Source organism: Stylophora pistillata, chromosome 1 (assembly GCF_964205215.1).
Source record: "Stylophora pistillata chromosome 1, jaStyPist1.2, whole genome shotgun sequence".
Classification (NCBI taxonomy): domain Eukaryota; kingdom Metazoa; phylum Cnidaria; class Anthozoa; order Scleractinia; family Pocilloporidae; genus Stylophora; species Stylophora pistillata.
The window spans coordinates 39,780,912-39,786,911 of NC_142519.1; positions in this window are offsets into that span (position 1 = coordinate 39,780,912).

Below are 6,000 nucleotides of genomic sequence, written 5' to 3' on the forward strand. Positions count from 1 at the left end.
CTGTTCTTTCATGACTGAGATGGTCTCCCATTCAGGGGCGGATCCAGGATTAAGTCCAGGGGGGTTCGGGAGATTTTGAAAATCAGGTCTTCGGAAACATGATTTCCAGCATTTTGAGGGAAAATTTAGGGGGTTCGACTCAACCACCCGAACCACCCTTGGATCCGCCCCAGCACTGTACTATTCTGGGCAAGATTCACAGTTTACCAAATATTTCTACTGTATAGGAGGTAAACGACTACGCCGAAAGCCTTGATGCCACTAAAACCAGGACAACCCCAGCTGAGACAAGCATTTCCCCTAAAATTTCCCATTCATTTCCCTTGCGTTCACTTAAACACACACGTGCGTGCATACGTAAGGTATAGGTCCATGTTCAATTACTTAAAAACTCGTCAACAAGCCTTATATCCATATGAAACGTCCCGTTAGCTGATCAATCATGAAAAAGTTAGGCGAACAATAATATGTTTTGTGTTAGGTTCTTCGGTAGGAGAGAAAGTAGATTAAAATATTTCAGTGATGTCTTCAGCTCGATCATGGTTTCCCACAATCTTCGGGCAAAAAGAAACATTGTAAACATACCCAACGATCTTTATCTTACTTGATCTTACGCGAGTACTTTTTTTTACAATTTCTCGGGTACTTAATTTCGCGATTTTGGCGAGACAATACTTCGCAGCGTTTTATTACCGTTTTATTATTTATTAAGGCAAATATTTTGCAAAATGTCTTAACATTTAATGAAGATGATTACTGGATTCTCTGTTCCATAAGCCAAATCTATGCAAATTAACCTCATTTGACAACAGAAGATAGAACATGAATAGAAGTTACCCGTAAGAGCAATTAGCCATTTGTGTATTTGTTGACACATATCTTGTATATGTTGTTTTTTCAAATTTTGATAATTTTTTTTTCTGCGATTTGAATTCTCCAAAGAGGATTAGATGTCGCTTGTTTGTATTCTGCGAGGATTTTTTCATGCGCGGGTCTTTACTTTAGTGATTTATTTGCAATCGCGAAAATAAAGATCCCCGAAATTAAATACGAATAAGGTAATCCAGATTATAAATAACAAATGGTGCTTAGGTGTTTATTTTCTTTAATACTGATTAAGATATGTTACCCATATAACAATTTTCAGCAAATGCACTTAACTTTAGACACTGAATCTTACAATCGATTTACTGTTTACGTAGTTGAAGGTATGTCACTTTCGATGTACAGAGTAGGAGGAAGTATCGGCGTGTGTTAAAACTTCCTTTCCAAAATAAAAGTAGGGCATTTGGAAAGCTAATTATAAAAGCTGAAGACACGTCTAAAAACTCGTAAAAGAAAGGTAATATGATTAGAAAGGCTAGAGGCTCACTTCGTTTTGAGGTGGATATTCCCCCAGCTCTGAAAAAGTACTCACGCCATTTTTTAGCCATAGCTAGCTAGTGTGAGCATTGTTTTTCTCTTATTTTTTTTTCCAGTTTAGCATGATTAAACACGCTGAAAAACTCCTCTTCAGGAGCTATGTGAGATAAATATATGTTGAGCCTCTATGTTGGTAGCTTACGTATAACCCCACCGGCTTGAAACATCTGTTAGGGTTTTATTGATGTATACGCGAATAAAATATTTGTTCTGTCATTAAAAGCGACCGTGGCATAAAAACACTTTAGCAGAGAAAGGAAACAATACCCATTCAGGTAATCTTGTAGTTTTCTTTTGTTATAACTCTGTTATTGAAAATGAGTCAATTAGAGTTTTTGCTCTACTGCCGGAGAAAAATAAGAGGAAAAAACCTAGGGTAGAAGAACGAAACGTTGTGCGTCGTTTTCTGAGCAATTGACTGACGACAACGAGTTTGTAGTTTTTCTGTTTAAATTATTACTCAGCCTCCAAAGGAACTTAATTACAAAAAAAAGCTACATAGAATACTTCTAGAATTGAGATGAGTGTGACTGAACATTTTCTTCTTTCACCGTGAGCGCCAAAACAGTGGTAAAATAGTAGTCCATGAAAATGTGCCGGATGTTGCTAAAAGTCTTTAATTACAGACAATGTTTAGAAAGAGTATTAAAAATTCAGAAAGTGAACAATTTTTATTGCAGGAGTATCAACCAACCTACACAGGGCTAGTGTCATTTTGAACATGTGATGTAAGCAGCTGAAACACTCCTGAAATAGTGTAAGGTAGAAATTATTTCGCTTATTCATTCAAACGTCTGTCGAAGGGTGTTTGGGTGCTTCGATGGGCAAAATGGCGTAAACATTATCAGCATACTATAGCCATAGTGGCCAAAGGAACGCTTTGTCGTTAAGGCATAAATGTCCTGGTTCAATTACGAGACGAAGAAAGTAAGATTGAAGCCGAGGTGACACTGAACCGCAACATATACAACGTATAGATGTACTGAGGTGCCGAGGAGAGTCATGCAGATTAGATAGCTTTCAATTTTGATACTCATTTGTTTTATTTTTCCATGAAAGATGTCCATCAACAGCATGTGGACTTTCACTTTTGTTTTTGGTAAGTCGGTTACGCTTGTTGGTAGAAGACACGTGTAGTTTTAACGAGCGAGTATGAGGCGAATGATTGTAGTTTGGGTATCAGAACAAACGTAAGTGTGATTTGCCGAGGGTAAGCTTGGATTAATTCTACCGGTAGGATAACAACTAATAGGCATTGTTTGAGGTGAGTATTTTGTTGGCATATTCACGTAAACTTATGGGCAGAACCAAGGGAATAAGCCTTATTATCTATAAGCAGAATAGCTGAGGGAAAAAATCTGTGAGATTCATCGGCTCTAATTGTATATGTTGACTTTTTCTGTTTTTTTGTTTAGTTTTGTTTGTTTGTTTTTTTCTTCTTCTTTTTTTATACAGGCTCGACGCCTTTTTAGCAGTTCCTTCTATTAATTAATACGAATAAAGTAATGATATTGTATTTTATAATTTTGAGGAGTTTATATTATTCATAAATCAGCCATTAGTGATAAATGTTAGGCCAAGTATATCAGCTATATTTAGGAAAAATACACATGATACAAAGGGCCGAAGATTTTTCGGCCACTAAGGGTAATTCCGCGCAAATTTTAACCACAATTTAGATAAGCATTGCAGGCTGGCAGTACAACTTTTTTGAAGACGGAAGTTATTCAAACCTTACCAGCGGCATTTAAGACAGTTCCAAACAAGAATATCGTATTTTTGTGAATATCCTTTGTGAAATCCATGCTTACCTCATAGATCATCAGTGACATCGTTTGAATCAAATGGCGCAGCATGAGTCGATTGTTAATTAATGACGTCGGAGTTTGACTTGCTCAGACACTGGTTTGTAAAAAATAAATTCCTCTCATATTACAGGTGCACAAGAAAAGTACTGGGAAAATTTCTTCATGAAGCTAATCTGAAAGTTTATGAATAGTTTACATTATCTTTTACGTACACGATAACAGAGACTTGAGAACGAGATAAACAACCATTGGCCAACTTATTGTACAAAGTGTATTCACTTATTACTCTATGAAATTATTTTCTTTATAATAGCTGCGATAATCACAGAAGTTTACTCCAGGCAATATACGATACGAGACTTTGATACAACTCAGGTCCTTCAAGTGGAGAAAGGACAATATGTGGAAATAAGATTTGGCATCTGGAAGCCCTCGTTGTCTGGAGCACCTTGTGCTGATGAGGAGTATCTTGAGGTCCGTGATGGTTATAATCAGTCTGCCAATCTACTGGGTGTATTTTGTGGAATATTCAATTCTGATTTTACCCTGCGATCCAGTGGACATAACATGTGGTTAAGATTTTCAACTCAGCATGGATACCGGTTTCTACCTTACTCAAAGTATGAGGGAAAAGCAAGGAATGAAAGAGGTAAGATTTTTCAGGCTTAAATTTTTTCATTTTCTTATTGGTATAATTCCTGCCAGTAAGAATAGTTCATAATTTGTGTATTTGTTGGTAAATATCCTGTATGTATGTTGTTGCTATTACAAGTTTATTACATCCATTGTGAAATCACTGGTGATCCCTGTAATCTGATTGGCTCTAATTGGTGCGATTTATTCACAAATTGCACCATTTTTTGCTTTAATTCGCATCATTTTACGGTTGACTGAGTTTTTGACAAATGACCTCAAAGTCTTTCTGTCTGTATACAAAATAAGATGTAAAAGCGTTTCTGGTTCCGCTTTTTATTTAAAAACCGGCTCAGAACTGCATCAGTAGAATATTTGAATTGACCAAGTCCTGTATTTGGGCGATTTCAAAATTGATGTAGTAAAGTGGTAATTGAACCTCGTGTCGTGGAATTTTGGTCTGAAATCATACTTGTGATTTCAAATTGAACTCGCGCTGCGCGCTCGTTCGATTTTGAAATCACGCGTATGACTTCAGCCCAAATTGCACTCCACTCAGTTCAATTACCATTATCAATCATTTTTTTCTGTGTTGTGGATTTTCTATGGGGGACTTAATTTCGCGTGACTGAATTCTGCGAGGATTTTTTATGCGCAGGTCTTCAACTCCGCAAATTTGAAAACTTTAATCTGGCTTCTAGCCTGAGATAACAAATAGTGTTTGGGCGCCTATTTTCGTTAGAACAGATTATGATGTTACCCTAGTAACAATTTTCCGTAGATGTACTTAGCTTTAGACACCGAGTTTAACTTTAGACACTGGTTCTCGGTTTTGGGAAGATGAACCGCCTCCCGGTTTGCTCAGTTGTTTAGAGCGCTTGACTGTTGTGCGGGAGGTCGAGGTCGATGGTTCAAGCCCCGAACGGACCAACACTCAAGGTCTTAAAATAACTGAGGAGAATGCGCTACCTTTCTGTAATATCAAGAAATGGGTAGACATTCTAGTCTTCTCGGATAAGGACGAATAAACCGTAGGTCCCGTCTCCTGCATCTATTAATTAGTTAATTTGGTTAGGCAGGGGACGTTAAGAAGGGGACCCACTCACGTGATTACAGTGATGTGGTCTGGCCTGTTTACTGGGAATTGGGGGGGAGGGGGCATCTTCAAATAAGTTTCCTTCGATTGTTAGTAAACTGCCGGTGCAGTCCGGCTAAAGTCCGCCGAAAAGGGTTGTGATGCGCATTTGATCATATCCACATGTTAGTTTGCGCAATATAAATATTAAATTATTATTACTATTATTATTATTATTGCTGTTATTATTATTATTATTATTGTTATCATTATTATTATTATCATTGAGCAAAGCGGACACGCTTTGAACATGTCCTCGGTTTAAACGTCATTTTGTGCTTGGATTGAATTCTTCTTTGAATTAATCAATGGGGAGCTCCTTTATATTGTTCGAGGCTATTTTTTGTTCACGGTTTTTGTTCGTTTTACTCGCTGGTGTGGTCTGTAAGTTCTGCGGCAAGGATTTTGTCTCGCTCGGCCGCCATGCGTGGCGCTGTAAACATAGAATTACTCAAGCAGAGCGTCCTTCTACTGGAATGGATAAAGGTGCGAAGGAGTCAGTCGCTGCAGATCCTTCCCCTCGTATTTGTCTCGTGAAGTGCTGCAGTGGTACACTTTGCAAGGGTAACAGAGGATTGAAGATGCATCAAAGGAGTTGTAGAGTTGTTTTGGATTTAAATTATCAACTTCGTGCTGACCTCGATAATGCCACACTTACCGATCAAGACTCTGACGATGTAGGTGTTCCTTCCATGGCCTCTAGTGTGCCATCCCCTCAACCTCAAGATCATTGCTTTCTTAATATTAAAAAGGGAGTAAATCTACTTAAATCGGAGGAACAATGGCTAATGGCAAACGATTATTTTAAATCCAAATTGTCTCTGAATCCTCCAATCACTGTTCAGAATCTCAACTCAAGTGTTGAACCTCTGAACGACACTGTTTATGACTACTTTTCTGATAATTTTGGTCAAGTTGCACAAGCGCCTAATGGAAACCTGATAATGAAATACGAAGGAAAATCTAAAAATGATCTTAAGGAATCCCTTAAAATCTTGAAGA